Genomic DNA, 20,296 nt, shown 5'->3' with positions numbered 1-20,296 from the left:
ACATGGTGAGCTGTTTGTCTGATTTAAAGTGAGCACAACAACAGTTGTTAACTAATTTAATACACGTTAAAAATGTCGATTACCTGTCACCTATGCTAATCTCATAGCTTTGGGGGCCTGGAATATTCTGAACTGCCACCCTTGTAGGAGTGTGGTGGGTAGTTGCTGGTTTGGTACTGTCATTGGCAGCGCTGTATGGGGCAATGGGTGGTGTAGGCTGTAGTGGTCTCCTGACGAAGGCTGTGGCACTTCATTTTTGACAAATTAAGCACTGAATAGCAGTACTGTGTTGTGTCCATTCATTTGCATGGGGCTCCTTTCACTTTGCTGTCGACATAAAACGCTCGACTGAAATGTGGCCCGAGCCATCCCCTGTCGTTGACATTTTATTTTTCCGCAGATTTATATAGCGCTTACTCAACCCAAAGGTATTGGAGCCATTCACATGAGTACCAGTTACATTACACGTGAGCACATTCATTCTTGGTAAGCGCAGGGAGATAAATGATCTGCCCAGGATCACAGGATGTTGAGCCGACGTCAAAACTCGAACCTGGTTCCCCAACTCCAAAGATGATAGCTCTGGTCATTGCTCCACATCATTTCCTTGTTACAGGCAATCCTTCCACGGCTTTGCTGTTTGTTTCAATACCACCTAAGGCACAAAAATGGCTCAGTTGCATTGTTGCAATTTCATGTGTTGTGCATTTTACTGACCTAGCTCTGTCCTTTATATTGTAGTTGTCTGTCGCTTCAGTTCACTGTGCTTCTTTTCCCTCTTGAAATGTATTTGATTTTCCTAGTTGTAGAATGGAGATTTTCAAATTTGTGTCCGGACAAGAAGCGCTATTTTCAGTTTTGGGGAGCCATTTGGATTATTACAGCATGCTACAATGACGCCCATATTGTTTATTATTTCTCTCTGTGAACAGTTTCTGAATGCAGTCCTTTTTTGATGAAAACTGTTGCATCTGCCAGCTCATTAACGAATGCTACCCAAAGACCTTTCCATAAAGGAAACATAGGAGCTTATTTACGAACCCCTGGGCCACCAAAGTGTCACTTTTTGTGATGTTCCGGCGGCACAGATTACAATCTTATATCTATGAGGCCACGCAAAGCAATTCTGTGTGATTCTGCAGCACACATAGAAAGAGGAAATCTCCTGAAATTATTGATTTTATGCAGGATGGTATCCCTTATTGCACAAAATCCATCAGCCCGGCAACGCTGGCACCCTTTCACCAAGATGCCTGCATAGGTGAATGGCAGACCATTGGCCTCATTTATGAGGTTTTGGTGCAGGACAGCAGCACAAGGAATCTTGCTGTGCTACCCAGCGCATGGGAAAAGGACAGGAATGTGTCATATAGATAGAGCACATTCCTGCCCTTTTCTTTTGACGCTTGGCAGCACAGCAAGATTCCTTGTGCTGCTGTCCTGCACCAAAACCTCATAAATGAGGCCAACTACAGTGAGGCAGAACAAGGAGATATGTCCTTATTTCTCCTTTGTATTTCCTCTTTCTATATGTGCTGCATTCTGTGGCGCACACTGAAAGAGTAAAACGCCTCTTAGGAATGTGCCCCTTCCTGCACAAAAACAATCCTGCCAACAACAGAGGAACCCTTGCATTATGGTGCAAGGGTGCCTGTGTTAGCGCTAGGCAACAACAATGGTGCCAGTGCAAGAAGAAAGGACAGGAACACGCCAGATTGCATAAATAGCAAACATTCCTGCCCTTTCTATTTGATGTAGGGCAAGCTGCGCTGCTCTATGCCAAATCCCTGTAAATAAGTGCCTTACTCTCCTTTCCGAAGCTTCATGGTATTTTCAAATCTTGTGAATCCATTTGTAATGGTGGTGCATCTCCCACAGAATTATGGGTGCCTTCTAAAGACTCACAAGAAAGCTAATACTCACACCTCCTGCTCGTACATTACCAACATGGGTATCTAATTAAAAGCAATAACAAATGATCCCTCCAATACTGCAAATTATAAAAGAGGAAAGTGCAAATCCAGACATGTAGTAGATGATCAAAAGAAAAAAATAAATGTTATATTATTATTCCCTGGAAACTTTACTTAAAAAATGCACAATATATTGAAATATTTTAATTTATACAATTTGTGAGGAAATCACGGGAGGTGACTGTACAAGGCCACACCACAAATTGAGCTATGACTTTCAAATTTTTACATAGTGCTTGGCATTGGCTAAGATTGCTCATCTTTGATAATCTCCATCAAACACTATTTTTGTGCACCATTTTCTGGGCATTATTAAAGGCAATGTGCAGCAACAAACCAGTCACAAGTACAAAACACTAGGTTAACACAGTGCAATATAAAAAAGCCTAGCTTCATCAATCAATCAATCAATCAAACAGCTTTTATAAAGTGCAGCACTGTCACTCCTAGGGGTATCTGGGTGCTGTGTTTCCATCTAAGAGCCAGGTCTTGAGTCTCTTTCTGAAGTCTGCCAGTGGGGAGGCTGTACAGAGTTGGAGGGAAGGGTTATTCCAGGTCTTGGCAGCAATGTAGGAGAAGGACCTCCACTGCCACGGATGTGGGGGGGTGCTAGGGTGAGTAAAGAGGAGCACAGGTGTCTAACGGGTTGGTGAAAGTTCAGTCGAAGGTTGATGTAGGCAGGTCCTAGGTCATGTAGGGCTTTGTAGGCATGCATGAGGATCTTGAACAGGAATCTCTTCTGGATGGGGATCCAGTCGAAGTCTCACAGTTGTGGGTCTGATATAGGTACATTTGGGGAGGTCCAGGATGAGTCTGGCTACATTGTTCCATATGATCTAGAGTCTTCTGAATAGCTGGGTGATGATGCCGGCATAGTGGGCATTGCCGTAGTTGAGATGGCTGGTCACGAGGGCCTGACTGATGGCCTTTCTGGTGTTGGTTGGGATCCAGCTGAAGATTCTGCAGTGCATGCAAAGTGTGTGGAACCAGGAGGAGATGACTGGATTGACTTGTCATTTCATGGTCAGTTGGCCATCAAGGATGAAGCCAAGGTTGCGTACATGGTCGGTTTGTGTCGGTGGGTCTGAGTTCTGCGGGCCACCAGCTGTGGTCCCATGCGGGGGTGTTTTTTTCTGAAGATCAGTACTTTATTTTTGTCAGAGTTGAGTTGAAGGCAGTTGTCTCTCATCCATTTGGCAACGTTGGTCATTGCGTTGCAGAAGTTGGTTTTAGCATTGGAGGGTATGCGTATGAGATTATGTTGAGTCCAAGCGATCTGACGAAATCTGCGAGGGGGGTCATGTAGATGTTGAACAGGGTGGGACTTAGTGATGATCATTGTGGTACACCGCATGTGATGTCTTTGTGGTGCAGAGGTAAAGGGAGACTGTCAGAGGCTCTGCTTGTGGCCTGTAAAGAAGAAGGCGATCCACTTGAAGGAGTCTTTCTGTATGTCCATGTTGTACTCTGTTGATGAGGGTGTTGTGGGAGACAGTGTAGAATGCCACGGAGAGGTCAAGGAGGCTCAGGGCCACTGTTTTTCCATGATCAAGGAGTGTTATGATGTCATCTGTGGCAGCAATCAGTGCGGTCTCTGTGCTGTAGTTGGCTCAGAATCCTGATTGTGAGGAGTCCAGTAGGTGATTATTTTCCAGGAATTCACCAAGCTGGTCGATGGCTTTCTTGAGTACTTTGGCCAGGTCGGGGAGCGGAGAAATTGGTCAATAATTTTTCAGATAACTGGGGTCGTCTGAGGCTTTCTTTAGGAGGGGTCTGATGTCTGTGTGTTTCCATCACTCTGAGAAGGTTGCTGTAGAGATGGAGGTGTTGAGGATGCTGGTGAGTTGTGTGTTTATTGGGTTTGTTGCAAGGTTGCAGAGGTGGCGCTATGAAAACGAAAGGAAACAGACACCATATTATATTTCCTTGCAGTTTTCATGCCACAATTATTTAGAAATGTTCCAACCATGCACACCTTATCTTGACATGCTGATGTGGGCATCCTTTCCTTTATAGATCCTTAAGTCATCTGAGCAGCATCTGTCCATCCCCATCATCCACTTCCTTAGTGGGGGTGCCACAGCGACCTACAGTATTTGGCGATACCACATTTGGCCAGTAGCAGCTTGAGGTATACAGGGGCAGGGAATGTAAAAGAAGAATGTTGTGGGACAGGTTGAAAGGTAGACCGTCTCAGGAATTTAGAGGATACTATGAGCTTGAGTTTGCAGAGTCAACGCCGATGGTTGGAAGTTACTGTGGATGGGATGTTGTTCAGGAGTAAACTTGTCATTGAAGAACTTACCCTGGAGTCTTGCTATCTTTGGTACACTGGAGGCAAGCATAAACTCATGGTTCTAAAGACAACGTCTCAACACTAGAAATTTCTACTATGGTAACCTGTTGTACTGTAAGGTACTATTTCTACTCACTTCGGGGCATATCAGCAAGCTGGCGATAAAAAATTATCGCCACTTCAGCGTCCGTTTTCGGACGAAAAGCGGCGATAATTTTATCGCTTAATCAGCAAGGTCACGCTAACGCATGATTCCTTGCTTTAGCTCCCTTTCCCATAACGTCCACCTTTGCATCTCTAATGAGATGCAAAGTGGGCGTTCCGTCCCAAAATAACTGGAGAAATGTCACTAACCGACATTTCTCCAATTATCAAGGGAATCGCTAACAGGCATAGCGATAAGAAAAGTAGCGCTAACCACAGTTAACGCTACTTTCCTTACGCCTGCTTTCACCCTGTCTTAGCCGTTATATCCAATGTAAGGTGGATATAATGGCTAAGTATGCCCTGCCTTATCAGCAAGCTAACGCCAAAATGTGTGAGATTATCGCTGGATTTCCAGTGATAATCTCACTTTTGGCTGTTAGCGCGAGGAATTTGATCGCTTTTGAGATAAGCGTTGCTGATAGCACGCTATCTCAGCGATAAAATTCCACGATAGCCGGCGATAATTATCCTAGGGCTAAGTGCGCTTAGCGATAATTATCGCCGGCCCTTGCTGATATGCCCCTTCATTTGGTGCATTTATTTGGAGAAGAACTTCTCTTATTTTCACATTTGATGTGAACTCATGTAGCATCTTTTTTTTCTTTACAGTGATTTGGATTTTGCTTGGGATTAGGAGCTGACTGCTTTAATCTTCAGAAATCTATTTAGTATTGTCTGTAATTGCATCCACATTTTTAATAGTTGCATTTAGTACCATTGCTTTCTTGTTCTTGGAATGTTTACTGGTCCTCCTCTTCAGCCAGTTACGGAGCACAAAGGAAGTTTATATAATCCATCCGTCATGTTCTTTCTTTGTTCATGAGGTTGGCAGCTCTAGTGCGACGCAGAAATGTAGTAAAATTGACAACTCGACACAGCTTGCGACTGGCATCACAGAGGAGCATGTCGTGACACACCCTACGTTAGACATCACAGAGGAGCACATCACATGATGCTTCAATGTCTGGCACAGTCAATATTTAACTCCAAAGAGAGAGGCATTAGAGGACATCGTTTCAAGTGGCTTTATTGTCATCTGTATCGGTGCTCTCATTAATGTCAGCAGTGTTTACGCAATATCATACGTGAGTCACTGGAAGGTAGAACTCACACTTGTGGAACTGTGGACAAGGTGAAGAAGAAAAATATAAGAAAGATTTTTTAGGCAATAAACATAGTCCACTCAGGAAAAACATTTCAAATTCAAGGGCCGTGACTGAATTTCTTGGTTATTTTATGGTTTACTCTGGAACGGCACCTGGTGTCCGCTGAACTCAGACGCACCACCACACCAAAAGACCACACCTGCATTCTTTGAATCATCCTGGACAGCAAACTCACCATGAAATGACAGATCAACACAGTCTCCTCTGCCTGCTTCCACACTCTTCACATGCTCCAAAGAATCTTCAAATTACTCCCCACAATCCAGAGAAAATCCGTCATGCAATCCCTAATCACCAGCCGTCTAGACTACAGCAATGCACTGTACGCAAGAATCACCAACAAACACATGGAAAGTTTCCTGACTATACAGAACTCAGCAGACAGACTGATCCTCAACCTGTCCAAACAGACCCACATTACCCAACACCTGAGAACCTCCACTGCCCCCATCTAGAAAAGATGCCAATTCAAACTACTGACACACCTGCTAAGCCCTCCACGACCAAGGACCAGCATATATGAACCCCCAACTGAACTTCCAATAACCATCCAGTAACCTTCGCTCTGCCTTCCTTGCCCTTGCACAAAAACCGTGCATCTGCCGTAGCGACAGTGGATGCCACTCCACCTCACAGCCAAGTCATGGAACGCTCTCCCTCTCCACCTCTGAACATCAACTTTACTGACAGACTTCAGGAAGAGACTCAAGACCTGGCTTTTCAACTAAACCCAGCAATTCAGCACCTGGATAACCTCACGAGTGATTAGCCACGCTGTACAAGAAATGCCTTTTAAATCTATTTCATCTATGTAGTTACGAACTTACTGCAATATGTGTTATAGGTTTTGTGGAAATATGGATTTTTCTGGTCAGTTATGTCCCCTATCTTGGACCCCAACGGTTCTATGTGCATGTTACAAGTACATGTATGTTCCCTCCAGTTCCAGTTATGAAGACGCAAATACATGTGCGTCCACCGTTAACATGTCCTCTTTCAGATCCGCCATGAATAGGCCGGATATTCCATTCCTAAGTACGAAAGGCCACCGCCTTTATATGGTTCACTTATGCCATTTTACAGTCCAGGCAAGTAGGCCCTGATTCTGTCATCAAGCTTTTCTTGCTTTCTGTCTCTGAAGCTCCAGTCCGAGCCTGCATCTGTGACCATGAACTTTGTCTCATTCCCTGCGCGGCTCACGAAGCCTGACATCAGCTTGCTGCCTGCCAAGAACTGTATTTCACCTTCGAAAGTTATCTGCTCCGTCCCTGCCCGATGCATTCCTGTCTAGCAGTTTAAGTAAACATTCTTCCAGCTACCAAGCAAAGGCCCGACTTCTCTGTCTTCATGCAAGTAATTCATAGCCCTGTTACTATGGAAGATTCCGCCCTCGCATCTAGTGTAGACACTTAGACGCTTGTACACGCACTAACAGTCAGTATAGTCAGTATAGAATAAGATTCTACTCTAAGAGACCTCTCTTTTTGGATAACATAGTTCTTTAAACATAGGATGTTAGATATGATTTGGGATTAGGTTGACTTGACCCTCCAGACTTCTGTCGCCACATGTAGAGCTAAATGTCAAGTCCCCTTCACCCCCTAGTTGCACGTCAATCACACGTCATGCTGCTGCGCGCGCATATCTGCCAAGTATTTCTGCTGACATTGCGAAATTCTTTCATGTAACCACCCTCTTATGACATCACATCTGATGACGTTCTTTCATCACTCCCAGTTACGCCTATTTTTGCTACGTACGAATATATTATCACCACTATCAATTGTTACGCCTCTTGCATTGGCCTCACTGTAATGCATATTGTATAAAAGTAATTGATTGTCAATAACGTATGTACTTCACTTCCTGAACCCTCGTGGTGATGGAACCTGGAGCAACCGATTATAATCGACCACTGGAATAAAGCCCATTCCGAACCTCTAATACCACGGATTCTGCCTCTTATTTACTGAGCTATTTTATTATGTTTCTGTATCAAATTAAGTCCCGGTAATTAAATTATTTACCACATGAATGGCGCCCGAACAGGGACACTTTCTCATCTCACGCGCCGGCGGTGCGTTGCAGGCCCGGTCTCCTGCCACAGCTGGACGGACAATAACGCGTACCAGCAGGATTTCCTGTATCTCCCTCCGGTCAAGCGGGGGCGACTGAGGCTGCGATCAACACCCAGACGAGGCGGTGAGAAGTGCGAAGTATCCCGACCAGAGCCTAGCTGAGAGAGCAAGATCCGAGGTATACAGAGGCCCACCAGTTTCCGAAGTCCCAAGTCGAGTCCAGTGTCCGAAGCGTTCGAGTCGAGTCCAGTCCGGTTCAAGTTCAGTCCAGTTTCTGAGGCCTTCCGTTTCCGAGCTACCCGGTGAGTACCATTACTGGGGAGGCGTTCTGGCGTGCACATAAGTTGTGCCGGTCCAGACGGGTTTGGGTACACAAATCCGGTCTGCACTGTTTCAGCAGTGTATCTGTACTGTTTAGCAGTATATCTAGTATATCAAGTATATAAATTCAGAATAATTCAGTTCAAGTCGAGTATTATGTTTAATGATTAAGTTTTCCTTAGATCGTCATCATCATTGTTGCTCAGTTAAATGTTAAATGTTAAATGTTTATAGTACGTTCTGCATATTGTGGTATGAATGACTGTTCATTATTGTGATTACTGTATTAAGTTTGTTCAAGATCAAGTATCAGATCAGTTCTCAATATGCCGCTCTTTTCGAAATTAAGACAGATCACAACTAGAAAAGGGGTACTCGAAGAAGCTGTTCCTATTCCTCCTAGGGACACTCCAGGGTACTTCATGTATCATAAACACGGCTTAGACGCTATATTATTTCTTGATTTATGGGTAGACTACACTAAGGAATTACCAGAAAGTCAGAGGTGGCCCGCAGCGGGGACCTGGGATGCAGAGTGCATCGTGAAAGTAGAGGAAGAATTATGGAAAAAGAAAGCTAGACAATCACAGAAAGACGCCATTGAATTATGGCGTAAAGAATCATATAGACGTACAGAAAAAGCACGTAGACAGGAAGAGAAGAGTAAAGAGAATTCCAATGAAGTCCGAGAAAATCTATTAATTGAAGAAGGTGCACGAGTGAAATCAGAACAAGTAGACAGACAAAGAAATGCCCTTATGAATGGTATGTATCCCCTTCTGGCCGAAGGATTACCTAAGGCTACTCCAGGGATACCAAAAGACTTGCCAACCCCATTATTTCCAATAAAGGTACATCCTAAGGGGCATCCTAGAACTGCAGAAGATGTTTTTCTTTCCTCATATTTAGATGACGCAGCTCCCGAGTATGCTAATCCCGCCCCACATAGACCGCCTGCCAGGGAGGTTCAACGCCAAGATCCAGTACCCGTATCCCTACAGCAACAAGTTCTGACACAAGTTCCGGCAAGCACATCTGTTTCTGCATCTGTTCCTACAGCTACTTCTATAGCTGTATCCACACCTATAGTTGCTGTATCACGTTCTACGAATCCTTTCACACCCGATACCCCAGACGGGGCTACCGGAGGTGCTACCAATATCTTTTCTACGCCACCTAGAATAAATAAACTTACTTTTCAAGAGTCAGCACATTCACGTACCCCCAAACTCATAAATGCCCGTACGCTTAAGGAACTTCTTATAGATTGTAGATATGACCCTGTGCCCGGAAAAGAGGACGAAATGACCCTAGCATCATTACGTATCAGACGAGCCGCGGTGTATTTAGGGAAGTTACCAGGAATGACTGCACATCTAGATAATATATACCATTTTGTCCAAACAGGGCGAGATTCTGAATGTATTAACAGAGCTATGGAATACCAGAAAGTGGAAATACAGGGGGAACTGTTACGTTTCCTCATAAATTGTGTGATCAGAAATCAAGACCGACCGGGGGTAGACCCGGAAGCAATGCAGATTCTTACCAGATGGAGCCAGAATATATCAGAAGGGAGACATGATAAGCAAAACTGTATAATAGCCATGTGCCGAAAGATCCGTAAAGAAATAGAACGCCTACACGAAGAAAGATTAGCGGTAGACCAGTTCGAACAAAGCGAGGAAGAAGTATCAGGACTGCCCACAGGACAGTCAGAAACTATAGCCTATGTAGGTAGAGGAAGATCTTGTAATAGTACTAGATGTCTTACTGATCCGATACGTCCGATATGTCTAGAAAATAACAGGAATTTTCAAACACCAATAATAAATATAAGGTCTAACGAGCATTCATTCCAAGCAGCTGATAAATTACTCCGAGAACGAAGGGGTTATCATTTTCTCGATTCTATGGATGAACAAGAATTAGCCAGGTCAGCTGTCCATTGGGTTGACAGTCCCGGGAAGTATAGTGATGATACAGTAGCACACACATTTTTGAATCTCACCCCAGATGAACAGCGTTTAGCTGGGATTTATATGATTCAACAACTTCTTATACTATATAAAAGCCAACATTCAGATCCTGGTCCCTTACCTGATATATTGACCGAATTACTCACGAATAGATGGAGAGGTTCAGGTACTAAGCTAATTAAAGAAATACTAGAATCAAGAAAGCAGTACATTCTTTTTATATGCCCAGAACATGTCTCACTGCCCATCAAGGAAAGAACCACGTATTACATGGACAGACAGAATCCCTTACGAGAAGTGCACCCAATAAAGGGCGAGGACAATGAGTTTAAACGTGTATATGTATATACGCCCATATCGAAAATAGAATTGTTGGAAATGAAGAAGGTGGTACCCAGTCATGACAAAGACCCAGCGGGTTTCCACCGAGAAATTAAAGACATGTTACTCATGGGAGAGTATACCTATCCCGACATTATGACAATATTAAAGGTATTGATGCCTGCTGGCATTTATGAAAAACTCAAGGAAAAAGAGTGGGAGGTAGGAGACCAAAAGATAGATTGGACAGCATTAGAAGCAGAAGAAAAGGCCCGAGGTCCAGGTTCGGGGCTTGGGGACAAAACTAAAGCACTACCAGGTCTACTAGTACAGGTACTGCCACGTTTATTAACCACGAAAAAGGAAGACTGGGGTGCAATCTCAGCTTGTAAACAAAAGCAAGATGAAGACACTAGTGATTTCTATGCACGATTTGAAAAATGTTTTGGTATAAATAGTGGTATAAAAGCAAGTAGCGAGTCATACCCACATCTGTTTGTGACGAAATTAGTTGAAAATTCTTTGCCCCAAGTGAAGAATAGAGTATTAAAATTCGAGAGTACATGGCAAGGTAACACTCCATCACAAATGTTACAAATGTTACAGTATCATCACAATAGAATTAGAGAGGAACAAGATCATGAACAAAGACGCATGAAAGACACGAAAATGAAAATGCTAGTCTCCCAGACAGTTCCAGTTGAAGGACATAAAAAGGGTACGACACATTCTGGCGATCTAGCAGGACCTGTAAAAGGGACATGCAACTATTGTAAACAACCAGGTCATCATGTACACGATTGTCCAGTCCTGAAGCGTAATATCGCCACGGGTATTACAAAAGAAAGACCACGGCCACTTAGACAGGATCAGAATGAACAAGGAGCCTTGCAGCATGCACAGTCCATGCCAGCTCCACAACAGACTATACAGTTTGTGCCAGCTGCACCAGCGCTGCCTGTTGCTGCCACGCAAACCACGACACGACAACTGTACCAGACCGCACAGTATGACTATCCTGATTATCAACGATATGCATGAACCAGCCTAGAGAGGGAAGTTGACTTACCCCTTATCGAGATCCCTGTAGATCAAGAAGGACCTTATGTACATAGTGAATTATTAGGCCAAGACAGAAAAATTTTACTCGATACAGGGGCAAGTCGAACAACCATAAAACGTAGTGAAGTTCCAGGGGCACCCCTCTCAGGCTCACAGAATATTTCCCTTGGTTTTTCAGGAAAACCTATTGTTAATGAAGTGTCACAACCTCTTCCACTTACGATAGGACCTTTGACCCGAACTACAGATTTATTGCTTACTAAATCATGTCCAGAAAACCTGTTAGGAATAAAAACACTGAAGGCTCTAGGAGCTATAATATGTTGTTCTCCGGAAGGAGTAAGATTGTTTTTACGTGATTTTAAAGGTCATTATGTGTCTAGAGACATGGATCCCCGATTGCAGACTTTACCTACACATCTATGGGCACAAGGCCCTACTGATGTTGGTTGCATGAATATTACACCATATCGAGTCACACTAAAGGCAGGAGTGGTACTACCACGAATGCGACAATACAAGTTACCACCAGATGCTGTAGTGGCTTTACTACAAATCATTGACGAACTCATTGCCCAAGGAGTGTTTGTAGAAACAGACTCCAATGTATGTAATTCACCGATAATTCCGATTCTCAAACGAACAGATCCGAAGGCCCCGCCAGTATATCGATTGGTTATTGATCTGCGCGAATTAAACAAGTGCATTGTGCCACAATTCCCTGTGGTCCCCGATATCTCATCATTACTGACAGCTATTGATTCCGAAGCAACATTCTTTACTGTAATTGATCTAAAAAATGCCTTTTTCAGCGTCCCAATAGATCCGGAAAGCCAATATTTGTTCGGATTTAGTTTAAATGGACGTAGCTTTAAATTCTCACGCACACCTCAAGGATTTACAGAAAGCCCCAGCATCTATAGCCAAGCACTGAAACGAGAACTCGACAGTATCCACATGCCAGTTAACACTGCCTTGCTTCAATATGTCGATGATCTGCTGATCACCGCTAGAAGCGAACCCGAATGTGAGAAAGCATCACTGACAGTTTTACAATTTCTAGCCGAAAAGGGGCACAAGGTGTCCCCTTCTAAGCTGCAATTCTGTGTCCAGCGAGTTGTTTATCTTGGACCCTCGCTGTCCAAGGAGGGAAGGCAGCTTACACCCGACCGCATTCAGTTAATAGCTAACATGCCAATACCCAAGACACAAAAGGAGGTACGGGCTTTCATAGGCCTCACTTCATATTGTAGGCAGTGGATCCCTCAGTATGCATTTCTAGCAAAACCACTCATTCAGTTGACAACACAGGAGGCAGCCACATCGACTGTTCTCCCTTGGACTCAGGAACATACACAAGCTTTTGAAAGCTTAAAGAAAGCTCTATGCCAAGCACCTGTTTTAGCAACACCATGTTACAGTAAACAGTTTACACTCTTTATTACAGAACGCGAAGGTACTGCCTTGTCAGTACTCACACAGGAACAAGCAGGAGCACACAAACCATGTGCTTATTTTTCTAGTACATTAGATCCCGTAGCTCAGGCTCTGCCTGCGTGTCTGAAATCAGTGGCAGCGACAGCTTTAGCAATCAGACAAAGCGATGCCATAGTGTTAGGACATCCATTGACAGTACAAGTACCACATGCAGTAGAGGTTCTTGTGAATCGAACGCAAACACAACATTTGACTATAGCAAGACTTACAGGGTATGAACTAACACTGTTTCAGCCACATATAGAAATCAGACGTTGTAACACATTGAATCCCGCCACACTTTTACCTGTAAATGGAACAGACCCACTAGCCCATGACTGTATTGATGTTATTACAATCACGACGAAACCCAGACAAGATTTGACAGATGTCCCATTGTCAGACCCAGACCTGACGTTGTATGTAGATGGTTCATGTATGAGAACAAGTACAGGAGAGTTAGTGGCCGCTTACGCAGTCACAACAGATACTGAAATCATTGAAACAAATTGCATAAATACCTTGTCCGCTCAAGCAGCAGAGCTCGTCGCTCTGACACAAGCCTGTATTCAAGCCACAAATAAAAAAGTCAACATATACACTGATTCACGTTATGCATTCGGAGTCGTACATGACTTCGGCGTGCTGTGGCGAGAGAGAGGTTATTTAACTTCGCACGGTGCCCACATTCAGCACGGACCCCTCATTCATGCCTTATTAGATGCAATACATTTACCCATTGCAATATCGATTATGAAATGCAAAGCACATACGAAAGTTACTGATATCATTTCTCAAGGCAATGATTTAGCTGATAGAACAGCTAAACAGACTGCTCAAACTCAAACATCCGACATGACAAAGACAATAGTCCCGACGCCAACACATTGTATGACGGTTAAAGATCCTACTCTTGACATAATTGATATACAGACACATGCTACACCAGAAGAAATACGGAAATGGACTGAATTAGGAGGGATCCAAACGGATCAAGGATGGTTGATGAAGGAAAAGTCTGTGTGGTTCCTTCCTGATTCAATGGTCCAAGTCATTATTAACACTATCCATAGTCCAGCGCATCTAGGAGAGAAAGCTATGCTAGACAGCATTCAACATATTTGGTTCAACAAGCATTTACGAGCAGCAGCGAAACAAAAGGTTCGTACCTGTATGATCTGTTGTCAGTTCAACCCAGGAAAAAGCGTTCCCGTAGAACAGGGTGGATTTCATCCTCCTGATCATCCTTTTGAAGTCCTCCAGATGGATTATATCCAGATGGAACGATGTAGAGGATTTAAATATGTTCTCGTAGTTGTGTGTGCTCTTTCCCGTTGGACGGAGGCATACCCGGTTTCAGATTACACTGCCCCGACTACTGCCAAACAGTTGGTTCGAGAATTCTTCCCACGATACGGTTTACCACGTGTTGTTCACTCAGATAACGGCCAGCCGTTCTCATCCGAATTAATGAAACACGTTTCACTTTTGTTAGGCTATCAGTGGAAATTCCACTGTGTCCGACACCCCGAAGCAGCAGGTCTCGTAGAAAGACATAATCAGACTCTGAAAATAAGATTATCCAAAATATGCAGAGAGAAAGGTGTCGACTGGGTAGTAGCATTACCAGTTGCACTCTTTTACACAAGAATGGTAGCACACTCTCGAACAGGGCTATCCCCGTATGAAGTGATCTTCGGCAGACCACCAAATATGTGGGGGACGCCTATACCACGCAAAATAACTGATATTGACTGTAACATGCTGACAGATTACTTGGCTTCCTTGATGTCTGCACTACAATCTTGTCGTTCACAGGTAGCTGCAGCTTTTCCTGACAACACTGAGGTGAAACCCCATGACGTGGTTCCGGGAGACTTGGTCCTCGTAAGGAACTTTGATCGAAAGACTCAGCTGGAACCTAGGTGGAGGTCACCTCAGCTGGTGTTGCTCACCACAAGAACAGCCGTGAAGATCGAAGGCAGAAAAGGATGGATTCATTCAAGTCATATCAAGAAATTTCATGGACTGAAATCAGATGTGAATACCACACCTTGTGTGTCTTCACCCATTGACTCAAAACTTCCTTTTGTGGAAACAAGTGATTCTGAACATTATAAATTAAAGCTCAGGCCCAATCAGTCGAGCAATTTGATTGTTTAAGTCCTCTCCAAGGTGAAGCGGTTGAATTGTCTCTGACATGTATCCCTTGGACCTGAATAGAGAAAGCACCCGAAAAATGTTGAAACGACAGGCGTACTGTAAATCACTGCGTAGTCATTGCATAGTGACGTTATTAATTTTGTTTTTCTCAAGTCTTTTAATAATTACTGCAAGTATATTGTTGCACATATATTATCCTATTTCTAGACATGTTTACAATGTTACTGCTGAACATTCTTTTAGTGAATTACCTCCGCTTGAATTGTCATACAGATTTGCGCTGCGCAATAACACTTTTATTAGTATGTTACATCATTCCCATCAGGTTAGCAATGCTACAAATTGTTGGATATGTGGCCGACTCCCTCCCTATCAGAACTATAAAGGAATTCTACCTCTTTTTCCATACCCGTTCACACACAACGGCTCCTGTGGAGCATGGTTTAGCTTAATTAATTCTCTGGATTCGAATTCTGCAGTTTATCAAGATAACTGGGTATGGGGAAATTTGAATTTAGTTTTGCTTAAGGTCTGCTATCCTAACAAGGAGGGACTTCCCAAAAGAACAGGAACTGATCTAGAAAATGAAGTATATGGATTAGGTAATTTTACGCTTAATCTTATGATCCTAAATGTCGAATCAGAAACTACTCCAAGTTTGCCCGCTATGTCAATATTTCCAGTAAAAGGTGAATTATGTGTAAGAAAGAATGGTTCCATACATATGGGCCATAGTAGATGCACCACTGTAGTAGAATTTAGTGATCAAGGCAAGTCTACATTTAGAGCTTCCCGCCATTCCTATTTTATATGTGGTCAGATGGCATATGTACGTTTGCCTCTAGATTGGGATGGTACCTGCTACATTGGATTCCTTTTGCCACCTGTTTTCCTAGCTCCTCCTGATTATCACAGAAATACTCATTTAGTACACAATAGAGAAAGGAGAGATCTCCCAATAGTCGATTACACTGAAACGGCATGGGAAAAATACACAGATTTCAATAAAGGTCTCTTTCCCTATATAGGTACCGTTACTAATAGTAAGCTGATACGTAGATTGACTAGAACCCTTGAAGCAGTAGTGAACGAAACTATTTCCGCCTTAGGCAATTTAACAGAAGAGCAGTCTGCTATGCGGATTGTTGTGCTTCAAAATCGTCTTGTCCTTGACGTCATCCTGGCTGATAGGGGCGGAGCTTGTAGGGTCATCGGATCAAGCTGTTGCATATTCATACCAGAAAATTCGCCATCTGTATATAAAGCCATAACCCGCCTTCATAAGATTGTAAGCCAGATACACCAGAATCCAGGCACCTGGACTTGGTCCGGTTGGTTTTGGAGCGTGTTATCAGCCTGGGGATGGAGAGTTCTATCCTTCCTAGGTATTGGCCTTCTCATTTTATTCAGTTGCTGTTTATGCCTGCAATGTGGACCAGCGATTTGTGGTCTGTGTGCCACATCGTGCATTCCACATCAAGATTTTCGTTCAAAATCCCGGAAGAAGAAAGAAGAACAAATGATGCTATATGAACAGATCAATGGATTAATGAAGATTGATATCTCTTGACGGGCAAGTAGGGGACAAGGAGGGAATGTGGAAATATGGATTTTTCTGGTCAGTTATGTCCCCTATCTTGGACCCCAACGGTTCTATGTGCATGTTACAAGTACATGTATGTTCCCTCCAGTTCCAGTTATGAAGACGCAAATACATGTGCGTCCACCGTTAACATGTCCTCTTTCAGATCCGCCATGAATAGGCCGGATATTCCATTCCTAAGTACGAAAGGCCACCGCCTTTATATGGTTCACTTATGCCATTTTACAGTCCAGGCAAGTAGGCCCTGATTCTGTCATCAAGCTTTTCTTGCTTTCTGTCTCTGAAGCTCCAGTCCGAGCCTGCATCTGTGACCATGAACTTTGTCTCATTCCCTGCGCGGCTCACGAAGCCTGACATCAGCTTGCTGCCTGCCAAGAACTGTATTTCACCTTCGAAAGTTATCTGCTCCGTCCCTGCCCGATGCATTCCTGTCTAGCAGTTTAAGTAAACATTCTTCCAGCTACCAAGCAAAGGCCCGACTTCTCTGTCTTCATGCAAGTAATTCATAGCCCTGTTACTATGGAAGATTCCGCCCTCGCATCTAGTGTAGACACTTAGACGCTTGTACACGCACTAACAGTCAGTATAGTCAGTATAGAATAAGATTCTACTCTAAGAGACCTCTCTTTTTGGATAACATAGTTCTTTAAACATAGGATGTTAGATATGATTTGGGATTAGGTTGACTTGACCCTCCAGACTTCTGTCGCCACATGTAGAGCTAAATGTCAAGTCCCCTTCACCCCCTAGTTGCACGTCAATCACACGTCATGCTGCTGCGCGCGCATATCTGCCAAGTATTTCTGCTGACATTGCGAAATTCTTTCATGTAACCACCCTCTTATGACATCACATCTGATGACGTTCTTTCATCACTCCCAGTTACGCCTATTTTTGCTACGTACGAATATATTATCACCACTATCAATTGTTACGCCTCTTGCATTGGCCTCACTGTAATGCATATTGTATAAAAGTAATTGATTGTCAATAACGTATGTACTTCACTTCCTGAACCCTCGTGGTGATGGAACCTGGAGCAACCGATTATAATCGACCACTGGAATAAAGCCCATTCCGAACCTCTAATACCACGGATTCTGCCTCTTATTTACTGAGCTATTTTATTATGTTTCTGTATCAAATTAAGTCCCGGTAATTAAATTATTTACCACAGTTTGCAATAGATATTTTTTTTTTTTAAAGAAAAGAAAAGAAAGACTGGATTGTTCTTCTTTCAGGTATCATCAGCACACTCTTGCATCATTTGGATGTAGATGTAATTCTGCTGCTGAATACTTGCGTGTCTCTTTTCTCTTGTGTTTATGGTAATTTGGTTACACTCAGTCATGTGTCCTTTTTAACTCACAATATACATGTTCTTGTACTGTGAAAGGTGCCCCATATCTCCCAGTATTGAAAATACTACATGTTACTCCATCCCCTTCTCTCTAACATATCCTACATTGAAGTGGGAGGAATAGAAAAAGTTTTCTCATGGGAATTCTAGATTATGTTGTACAAGCCTTATTGAAGATAGAGTTACACTATTTGAGGCCTTAGGGACAGGAATTCTTGGAATACCCAACAGAACTTTACAATGAAGAGGTGAAAGTTAAATGAATATGCTATATTTATAAAACATTTAGATATACACTAATGATGCTATGCTGCTGGAAATGTTTTATTTTAGCACAAAAATGCAAAAGAATGGCAAAACTATTGAAGGTTACATTACTGACCCTTGAAAGTTAGTGTTGACTTGTAAATTTCTATCGCGTTTCAATGAAAAGGTTTGGGGTCATTTTATGCTGTTATGTGCTTACGATAAAGTCAGGGAGGACTTGTGGATATGTGATGGTCCAACTTTAACAGGGATTATTACTCTTGCAAAAAAAATTGGAATAAAGTGTAGGTAGTGTGGAGGAAATTAAGAGAGGTGGAGTCAACAAGGAATCCATGAGTGCAGTGAACAACAATCAACAGAAGTAAAATATGAGTTATGGGTTGAGTGGTAGCAAGAATGGTTCTGCTAATTGAAGCAGAAGTATTGTGGTGAATTCTGTACAGTGAAGTGTTTTAGATGTGGTGAATATCTTTTTAAAATGCTTCATTTATAAAGATTTATTTAGAGAAAACAAAAAAAACACATCACAGTGAAACATACATTGCCTATTTATTATAACAGAGAACTTGCCTCTGTACCAACATGTCCAAGGTTCTGAGCGTGGCGTCAGTGAATCTAAATGTGCCCATGCCGAAGTACTGACAAAGGGATCATTATGGTGCTTAAGAGCGATTCTCATCCATCCCCCCGCTGATCCCTGCAGATGCCTCTGAGAGGCTAGCTAGTGCCTTGGCTCTTCACATCTTATCTATGCAAGTGTCTCTAGGCCACTTCAGCCCCAGTCGCTCCGGTTCCTGCCCAGCCATTAAAAGATGTGGGAAGTATCTAGCAAGCAACAAAGTCAGCGCTGATTGGAGAGGAACATGCAAAGTGTTTGGTTGCAAAAGTCACACCCTTACTTTGGAGTAGAGGCAAACATTAATGAGGTTATAGAAGAAGAGGATGAAGAGTGTGAAGAGGTTGTTCTTCAGATAAATGGAAAGAGGGGAGAAGATCTGTTTGATGATGTGCCAGTTGGAGGTGAGAAAGTAAGGCTGTTGCTTGATTCAGGAGCTAAGTTGGCATTGATTTCTCAGGGAGTGTCTATGAACAGAATAAGGGACGAGGTAAAATTATGTTATCCAGACATTAGACCAACAGGTGATGGGGAGAGCCTATAAAATATTAGTATATTTTAATGGGTGGGTTAATACCGCAATCGATATTTATCTGGGAAGGTTTATATGGCAGTAGGAAATGCTTCAGTAATAAATTGCATTCTACAGAGACATTTAGAGAAGGTTCTTGATATATATCTAGAGCCTCCCAATCAAGTCAAGGAATGTGAGGGATCTCAAGGTGGCTAATGGCTGTGGTGTTGGAGAAGTGGAATTCAATACGGAATTCTTAAAAATGTTCAATGAATTATCAGGTTGTCTCAACGCACAAGTGCTTAGAATAACACTTAAGGAATGTGCTATCCTAGTCTGAAGCAAAGTGAGAAATATTCACAGAGAAATAAGAGAATCTGTAACTAAAGAGTTCAAGAAATTGGAGGATCTAGAGGCAACAGATTAGTTGGTGCAATGGTAGCTCCACCCAAACCTAGGATTGATGTACGATTCTGTGTAGATCTAAGAGGATTAAACAAAAATGTTGTAGTTGTTAACTTCCCTATTCCGAGTATAAATGATTTATTGATTTTGTATAGGAATGCTAAGGTATTTTCGACTCTCACCGTATCTTCGGCATGCCATCACATTTGTTTACATGATAATTCAAAAGATTATACTGTGTTTGAAACAACTAAAAGGACATTTAGGTTCAAAGGGATGCAATTTGGCTCAAAATCATCGTCTGTCTTTCAGAGGGAAATATACAGCATTTTAGGAGCCATAAGAGGTGTTAAGGTGTTAAGGTTTATCAAGATGATATATAGATTTATGGGAAGATGGTTGAAGAACATAATGACAGAGTTAGAGCGGCTTTGAGTAGACGAAGGGAAAAAGGTTTGACATTAAAGGTTACAAAATGCAATTTTCATG

General features: G+C 42.8%; 1 pseudogene; it reads left to right on the top strand.

Annotated features, from left to right (window-relative positions):
- The first annotated feature begins 19,135 nt into the window (after positions 1-19,135).
- LOC146822811 (uncharacterized) overlaps positions 19,136-20,296 on the top strand; it is a 77,462-nt pseudogene continuing 76,301 nt past the window's right edge.

Source organism: Triturus cristatus, chromosome 5_2 (genome assembly GCF_964204655.1).
Source record: "Triturus cristatus chromosome 5_2, aTriCri1.1, whole genome shotgun sequence".
Classification (NCBI taxonomy): Eukaryota; Metazoa; Chordata; class Amphibia; order Caudata; family Salamandridae; genus Triturus; species Triturus cristatus.
Note: the sequence above shows the minus strand (reverse complement) of the source record. Positions and strands in the feature narration are given on the sequence as shown.